The sequence below is a fragment of the Arachis stenosperma genome, chromosome 3 (genome assembly GCF_014773155.1).
Source record: "Arachis stenosperma cultivar V10309 chromosome 3, arast.V10309.gnm1.PFL2, whole genome shotgun sequence".
Classification (NCBI taxonomy): domain Eukaryota; kingdom Viridiplantae; phylum Streptophyta; class Magnoliopsida; order Fabales; family Fabaceae; genus Arachis; species Arachis stenosperma.
Genome location: NC_080379.1, coordinates 98,844,493 through 98,853,980, shown reverse-complemented (window position 1 = coordinate 98,853,980; position 9,488 = coordinate 98,844,493). Strand labels below are relative to the sequence as shown.

Sequence of the window (9,488 nt, the reverse complement as noted above, 5' to 3'; positions counted from 1 at the left end):
GTTTCATGATGATCTGTTGAAGTCTGGCTGGCTGTGAAGCCATGTCTAATCTTATTGGACCGAGGTTTCAACTGATCATCACAAGAGCTTGATGATTTCTATCAATCTTGCTATTGGAGCAATGATCTGCTAAGGCTTGGCTGGCCATTGGCCATGTCTAGTGTTTTGGACCGAAGCTTTCTTTGAAAGCTTGGCTGGCTGTGAAGCCATGTCTAATTCCTGGACCGGAGTCTTAGACTAGCATTGCAATGATTCCTGGAATCCAAATTAAGAATTCTGCAACCTTTATTTTCTATTTTCATATAATTTTTGAAAAAGCACAAAAAAATTTACAAAACCATAAAAAACCAAAAAAGATTTTATGTTTCTTGTTTGAGTCTAGTGTCTAATTTTAAGTTTGGTGTCTTGCATGCATTGTTTATTTGATCTTGGTTCTATTTTCAAGTCAATAGTACAGGGAACTGAAGATTCAAAACATGCAGCAGAGGAATTACACAGAAAAAGCTGGGCGTTCAAAATGCCCAGTGAAGAAGGACAGACTGGCATTTAAACGCCAGCCAGGGTGCCTGGTTGGGCGTTTAACGCCCAAAAAGGTAGTGCACTGGGCGTTAAACGCCAGAATGTGCACCATTCTGGGCGTTTAACGCCAGGATGGCACAAGGGGGAGGATTTTGCTTTCAAATCAATTTTTTTTCAAGTTTTCAAGGTTTTTCAAAATCAAATCTTTTTCAAATCATATTTTTTCAATCAAATCTTTTTCAAAATCAATTTCTTTCCTTTTTCAAAGATACTTGCTAACAATTAATGATTTGATTGAACAATTCAAGTATGTTGCCTTTTCTGTTGAGAAAGGTTTAATGTTTGAATCATATCTTTTCTTGTTAGGCAAGTCATTAATTTTTAAAATCAAATCTTTTTAAAATGTTTTTCAAATCATATCTTCTCAATCACATCTTTTTAAAAGCATAACTTTTCAATCATGTCTTTTTAATCACATCTTTTTCAAAATAGTTTTCAATCATATCTTTTTAATTTCTAATTTCAAAATCTTTTTCAAAAATTACTTGATTTCTTTCCCACTCTTGGTTTTCGAAAATCAATTAAAAGTTTTTCAAAATGTTTTTTAAAATCTTTTTAATTTAATTTTCGAAAGTTCTTCCTCTCTTCTCACATCCTTCTATTTATGGAGTACCACTCCTCCTCAATGCACAATTCGAACTATATCCCACTAAGTTCGAATTCTCTACTTCTTCCTTCTAATTTTCTGTTCCTCTGACACCTCAAGGAATCTCTATACTGTGACATAGAGGATTCCATATTTTCTTGTTCTCTTCTCTTTCATATGAGCAGGAACAAAGACAAAGGCATTCTTGTTGAAGCTGACCCTGAACCTGAAAGGACCTTGAAGCGAAAGCTAAGAGAAGCTAAAGCACAATTCTCTATAGAGGACCTGACAGAAATCTTCAAAGAAGAAGAACCCATGGCAGCCGAAAACAACAACAATACCAACAATGCAAGGAAGGTGCTGGGTGACTTTACTGCACCTACTCCCGACTTCTATGGGAGAAGCATCTCTATCCCTGCCATTGGAACAAACAACTTTGAGCTTAAGCCTCAATTAGTTTCTCTAATGCAACAGAATTGCAAGTTCCATGGACTTCCATTGGAAGATCCTCATCAGTTCTTAGCTGAATTCTTGCAAATCTGTGACACTGTCAAGACTAATGGGGTTGACCCTGAGGTCTACAGACTTATGCTATTCCCTTTTGCTGTAAGAGACAGAGCTAGAACATGGTTGGACTCACAACCTAAAGAAAGCCTGGACTCATGGGAAAAGCTAGTCAATGCCTTCTTGGCAAAGTTCTTTCCACCTCAAAAATTGAGTAAGCTTAGAGTGGAAGTCCAAACCTTCAGACAGAAGGATGGAGAATCCCTCTATGAAGCTTGGGAAAGATACAAACAATTAATCAGAAAATGTCCTTCTGACATGCTTTCTGAATGGAGCATCATAGGTATTTTCTATAATGGTCTCTCTGAACTATCCAAGATGTCTTTGGATAGCTCTGCTGAAGGATCACTTCATCTGAAGAAGACGCCTACAGAAGCTCAAGAACTAATTGAAATGGTTGCAAATAACCAATTCATGTACACTTCTGAAAGGAATCCTGTGAAGAATGGGACAAATCAGAAGAAAGGAATTCTTGAGATCGATACTCTGAATGCCATTCTGGCTCAGAACAAGATATTGACTCAACAAGTCAATTTGATTTCTCAAAGTCTGTCTGGAATGCAAAATGCACCAAGCAATACTAAGGATGCTTCATCTGAAGAAGAAGCTTATGATCCTGATAACCCTTCAATGGAAGAGGTGAATTACCTGGGAGAACCCTATGGAAACACCTATAATTCTTCATGGAGAAATCACCCAAATTTCTCATGGAAGGATCAACAGAGACCTCAACAAGGTTTCAACAACAATAATGGTGGAAGAAACAGGTTTAGCAATGGCAAGCCTTTTCCATCATCTTCTCAGCAACAGACAGAGAATTCTAAGCAGAACCCCTCTGACTTAGCAACCATGGTCTCTGATCTAATCAAAACCACTCAAAGTTTCATGACTGAAACAAGGTCCTCCATTAGGAATTTGGAGGCACAAGTGGGACAGCTGAGCAAGAAAGTTACTGAACTCCCTCCTAGTACTCTCCCAAGCAATACAGAAGAAAATCCAAAAGGAGAGTGCAAGGCCATCAACATGGCCGAATATGGAGAGGAAGGAGAGGAAGTGAACGCCACTGAGGAAGACCTCAATGGGCGTGCACTAGCCTCCACTGAGTTCCCCAATGAGGAACTATGGGAATCTGAGGCTCAAAATGAGACCATAGAGATTCCATTGGACTTGCTTCTGCCTTTCATGAGCTCTGATGAGTATTCCTCCTCTGAAGAGGATGAGTATGTCACTGAAGAGCAAGTTGCTAAATACCTTGGAGCAATCATGAAGCTAAATGACAAGCTATTTGGAAATGAGACTTGGGAGGATGAACCCCCTTTGCTCACCAAAGAATTGGATGACCTGTCTAGGCAGAAATTACCTCAAAAGAGGCAGGACCCTGGGAAGTTTTTCATACCTTGTACCATAGGCACCATGACCTTCAAGAAGGCTCTGTGTGACTTAGGGTCAAGTGTAAACCTCATGCCTCTCTCTGTAATGGAGAAACTAGGGATCTTTGAGGCACAAGCTGCAAGAATCTCACTAGAGATGGCAGACAACTCAAAGAAACAAGCTTATGGACTTGTAGAGGATGTTCTGGTAAAAGTTGAGGACCATTACATCCCTGCTGATTTTATAGTCCTAGAGACTGGGAAGTGCATGGATGAATCTATCATCCTTGGCAGACCCTTCCTATCCACAGCAAAGGCTGTGATTGATGTTGATGGAGGTGAACTGATCATTCAAGTGAATGAAGAATCCTTTGTGTTTAAGGCTCAAGGATATCCCTCTGTCACCATGGAGAGGAAGCATGAAGAGCTTCTCTCAAATCAGAGTCAAACAGAGCCCCCACAGTCAAACTCTAAGTTTGGTGTTGGGAGGCCACAACCAAACTCTAAGTTTGGTGTTGAACCCCCACATTCAAACTCTAAGTTTGGTGTTGGGAGGTTCCAACAATTGCTATGAGCATCTGTAAGGCTCCATGAGAGCCCACTGTCAAGCTACTGACAATAAAGAAGCGCTTGTTGGGAGGCAACCGAATGTTATATTTTATCTATTTTCCTTTGTTATTTTATGTTTTTTGTAGGTTGATGATTATGAGAAGTCACAAAATCAATTGAAAAAGCAAAAACAGAATGAAAAACAGGAAGAAAAACAGCACACCCTGGAGGAAGAACCTACTGGCGTTTAAACGCCAGTAAGGCTAGCAGATGGGCGTTTAACGCCCAGTCTGGCACCATTCTGGGCGTTTAACGCCAGAAAGGGGCACCAGACTGGCGTTAAACGCCATGAAAGGGCAAGAACCTGGCGTTAAACGCCAGAAAGGGGCACCAGCCCGGCGTTTAACGCCAGAATTGGCTAAAAACGCAATTTTGCATGCCATTTGGTGCAGGGATCACTTTTCCTTGACACCTCAAGATCTGTGGACCCCACAGGATCCCCACCAACCCCACCACCCTCTTTCTTCTTCACCCATTCACCAATCACCTCAATACCTCTTCCCCAAAAACCCTTCACGTATCAAATCCCATCTTCTCTTCACCACTCACATCCATCCTTCATAAAACCCCACCTACCTCACCCTTCAAATTCAAACCACTTTCCCTCCCAAACCCACCCATACATGACCGAACCATGAGCCCCCCTCTCCTATATAAACCCTTCTTCACCCCTTCATTTTCACACAACCTAAACACCACTTCTCCCCCTCTTTGGCCGAACACAAAGCCATTCCCTTCTTCCTCATTTCTTCTTCTTCTCCTCTATTCTTTCTTCTTTTGCTCGAGGACGAGCAAACCTTTTAAGTTTGGTGTGGTAAAAGCATTGCTTTTTGTTTTTCCATAACCATTTATGGCATCCAAGGCCGGAGAAACCTCTAAAAAGAGGAAAGGGAAGGCAAAAGCTTCCACCTCCGAGTCATGGAAGATGGAGAGATTCATCTCAAGGGTGCATCAAGACCACTTCTATGAAGTTGTGGCCTTGAAGAAGGTGATCCCCGAGGTCCCTTTTTCACTCAAAAAGAGTGAATATCTGGAGATCCGACATGAGATCCGAAGAAGAGGTTGGGAAGTTCTTACCAACCCCATTCAACAAGTCGGAATCTTAATGGTTCAAGAGTTCTATGCCAATGCATGGATCACCAAGAATCATGATCAAAGTGTGAACCCGGATCCAAAGAATTGGCTTACTATGGTTCGGGGGAAATACTTGGATTTTAGTCCGGAAAATGTAAGGTTGGCATTCAACTTGCCTATGATGCAAAGAGATGAACATCCTTACACTAGAAGGGTCAACTTTGATCAAAGGTTGGACCAAGTCCTCACTGACATTTGTGAAGAGGGCGCCCAATGGAAGAGAGATTCAAGAGGGAAGCCGGTTCAATTAAGAAGGCATGACCTCAAGCCCGTGGCTAGAGGATGGTTAGAGTTTATCCAACGCTCAATCATTTCCACTAGCAACCGGTCTGAAGTTACTCTAGACTGGGCCATCATGATCCATAGCATCATGATTGGAGAAGAAGTAGAAGTTCATGAGGTTATAGCCCAAGAACTCTATAAGGTGGAGGACAAGTCCTCTACCTTAGCAAGGTTAGCCTTTCCTCATCTCATTTGTCACCTCTGTTATTCAGTTGGAGTTGACATAGAGGGAGACACCCCCATTGATGAGGATAAGCCCATCACTAAGAAAAGGATGGAGCAAACAAGAGACCCCTCTCATCATGAGATCCCTGAGATGCCTCAAGGGATGTACTTTCCTCCACAAGACTATCGGGAGCAAATTAACACCTCCCTAGGAGAATTGAGTTCCAACATGGGACAACTAAGGGTGGAACACCAAGAACATTCCATCCTCCTCCATGAAATTAGAGAAGATCAAAGAATCATGAGAGAGGAGCAACAAAGACAAGGAAGAGACATTGAGGAGCTCAAGCACTCCATAAGACCTTCAAGAAGAAGAACAAGCCACCATCACTAAGGTGGACCCGTTCTTTAATCTCCTTGTTCTTTATTTTTCTGTTTTTCGAAATTTTCATGCTTATGTTTGTCTATGTTTGTGTCTTGTGATCATTAGTGCCTATGCCTAAAAGTTATGAATGTCATATGAATCCATCACCTTTCTTAAATAAACAATGTTCTTAATTGAAAAAGAGAAGAATTGCATGAATTTTGAATTTTATAACAGATTAATTACTTTGATGTGGTGGCAACACTTTTGTTTTCTGAATGTATGCTTAAACAGTGCATATGTCTTTTGAATTTGTGGTTCATGAATGATGGCTCTTGAAAGAATGATGAAAAAGGAGACATGTTACTGAGGATCTGAAAAATCATAAAAATGATTCTTGAAGCAAGAAAAAGCAGTGAATACGAAAAAAAAAACGAAAAAAAAAGAAGGGAGAAAAAGAAAAAGAAAGAAAAAGAAAGAAATAAAGTTGTGATCCAAGGCAAAAAGAGTGTGCTTAAGAACCCTGGACACCTCTAATTGGGGACTTTAGCAAAGCTGAGTCACAATCTGAAAAGGTTCACCCAATTATGTGTCTGTGGCATGTATGTATCCGGTGGTAATACTGGAAGACAGAGTGCTTTAGGCCACGGCCAAGACTCATAAAGTAGCTGTGTTCAAGAATCATCATACTTAACTAGGAGAATCAATAACACTATCTGGATTCTGAGTTCCTAAAGAAGCCAATCATTCTGAATTTCAAAGGATAGAGTGAGATGCCAAAACTGTTCAGAGGCAAAAAGCTAAAGCCCCGCTCATCTAATTAATACTGATCTTCATAGATGTTTTTGGAATTCATTGCATATTCTCTTCTTTTTATCTTATTTGATTTTCAGTTGCTTGGGGACAAGCAACAATTTAAGTTTGGTGTTGTGATGAGCGGATAATTTGTACGCTTTTTGGCATTGTTTTTAGTATGTTTTTAGTATGATCTAGTTAGTTTTTAGTATATTTTTATTAGTTTTTAGTTAAAAATCACTTTTCTGGACTTTACTATGAGTTTGTGTGTTTTTCTGTGATTTCAGGTATTTTCTGGCTGAAATTGAGGGACCTGAGCAAAAATCTGATTCAGAGACTGAAAAGGACTGCAGATGCTGTTGGATTCTGACCTCCCTGCACTCGAAGTAGATTTTCTGGAGCTACAGAAGCCCAATTGGCGCTCTCTCAACGGCGTTGGAAAGTAGACATCCTGGGCTTTCCAGCAATACATGATAGTCTATACTTTGCCCAAGATTTGATGGCCCAAACCGGCGTTCAAAGTCACCCTCAGAATTCCCAGCGTTAAACGCCGGAACTGACACAAGAATGGGAGTTAAACGCCCAAACTGGCACCAAAGCTGGCGTTTAACTCCAAGAAGAGTCTCTACACGAAAAATGCTTCATTGCTCAGCCCAAGCACACACCAAGTGGGCCCGGAAGTGGATTTTTATGTCATTTACTCATCTTTGTAATCCTTAGGCTACTAGTTTCCTATAAGTAGGACCTTTTACTATTGTATTTGACATCTGGAGATCTTTGAATCTTTTGATCACTAGAGGCTGGCCTCTCGGCCATGCCTAGACCTTGTTCTTATGTATTTTCAACGGTGGAGTTTCTACACACCATAGATTAAGGTGTGGAGCCCTGCTGTACCTCGAGTATTAATGCAATTACTATTGTTCTTCTATTCAATTCCGCTTGTTCTTGTTCCAAGATATCACTTGTTCTTCAACTTGATGAATGTGATGATCCGTGACACTCATCATCATTCTCACCTATGAACGTGTGACTGACAACCACCTCCGTTCTACCTTAGATTGAGTGAATATCTCTTGGATTCCTGATACACGATGCATGGTTGATCGCCTGACAACCGAGTGCTCGCCTGACAAACGAGCCAGCCATTCCGTGAGATCAGAGTCTTCGTGGTATAGGCAAGAACTGATGGCAGCATTCAAAAGAATCCGGAAGGTCTAACCTTGTCTGTGGTATTCTGAGTAGGATTCAATGATTGAATGACTGTGACGTGCTTCAAACTCCTGAGGGCGGGGCGTTAGTGACAGACGCAAAAGAATCACTGGATTCTATTCCGGCCTGATCGAGAACCGACAGGTGGATAGCCGTGCCGTGACAGGGTGCGTTGAACATTTCCACTGAGAGGATGGGAGGTAGCCACTGACAACGGTGAAACCCTTGCATAAGCTTGCCATGGAAAGGAGTAAGAAGGATTGGATGAAGACAGTAGGAAAGCAGAGAGACGGAAGGGACAAAGCATCTTCATACGCTTATCTGAAATTCTCACCAATGATATACATAAGTATCTCTATCTTTATCTTTATGTTTTATTCATCATCTATACCCATTTGAGTCTGCCTGACTAAGATTTACAAGGTGACCATAGCTTGCTTCATACCAACAATCTCTGTGGGATCGACCCTTACTCGCGTAAGGTTTATTACTTGGACGACCCAGTGCACTTGCTGGTTAGTTGTGCGAAGTTGTAGTGATCACGATTTCGCGCACCAGGAGGTTGACCCCAGTGTTCTTCCAAGACAGTCACAAAGGCTCGCTCAGCCTCATCCAACATTTCCCACATATATCGGGACACCCTCACATCCTTTTGCCATTCCAAGGGAAAAGCAAGCTCGTCATTCTCATCTAGAAAGAAGGGTCGAGCTCCTTCAACAGCTCGAACCTCGAAAAAGTAGTTTTTAAAATCACGGAATGACTCGTCAAACATGGAAAATACCTTCTTTCCCTGGGTAGAGCGAAAGGAGACCCAAGCTGCCTTCTTTTTTACCACTCCAGACTTAGTCAAGACAAACAGATAGAAAAAGAGAGATTGGGAAGCAGGGATATCAAAACCATTGCACAACAATTGAAAAATCTTTATGAAACCCCAGGAATTAGGGTGAAGTTGAGAGGGGGCGACATTGCAGGACCATAACAGGTCGGCCTCAAATGCAGTAAAAGGAAGGGTGATACCCAACTGACCAAAGAAAAAGTCATAAACATAGAAGAAAGGGCGATCGTCAACAACCCGAGTAGAGAAGCAGACTCTCTCTTCAGAGGAGGGAGGGACAAGTTCATAGTTCTTCTCATCACCATGACTACTACAGACCCTATGAAACTGCCTAAGCTGCACGCAAAACTCGGAATCAACCAAAGAGACACACATAAGAACCATTGAGTCCACCCAATCAGCCATGCCCTCAGGAACCCGGGAAGGCATCTCTACAATGTTATTGCGAGAAGACATGAGGCCAACTAAATCCTACAATAGGAAAAGAAGAGTGGATTACTAAAAAAGCATCGCGGACGAGGGGCAAAACAACTCGACGGACGAACAAAAAGGAAAGTCCCAAGATTCAAACCAAAGTCCTGGGGCATCCTTTGGAGGCAGTAACAAAGCAAGGATTCAAGAAATTTCTACAGCTTACGTCCTGACACTCATCAGAAAGAAAATAAAGTCTCAAAGGAAACAAAGGAAGTAAAAACATAAAGTCACCACCTTTCTACAGTCTATCAGCAAAAAGCATTGTCAAACATCAAAAATGCCAAGCAGAAAATCATCAAAGACGCAAACTTTTTCATGATCAAGCAAAAACCATCATCGAAGGCGCAACCAGAAGCAGTGACAACATGCAAAAGCCTTAAAAAAAGATTCAAGCAACGAGAAAAGCAAAAAGACTCGCACCAAAAAACGAAGAAATTCCAGAACACGCAACAATCAGGCACGGTAAAAATAGAAAGATCCAAACTTTCTCTGAGCAAAATTCAAACTTTCTACAGACATATA

General features: G+C 41.4%; 1 non-coding gene across 1 annotated transcript; it reads right to left on the bottom strand.

Moving 5' to 3' along the window:
* Positions 1–1,885: 1,885 nt before the first annotated feature.
* Positions 1,886–1,993, bottom strand: LOC130972523 (small nucleolar RNA R71). The gene has a single exon (XR_009083686.1). It is a non-coding gene; the product is annotated as a small nucleolar RNA R71 (small nucleolar RNA).
* Positions 1,994–9,488: the final 7,495 nt, after the last annotated feature.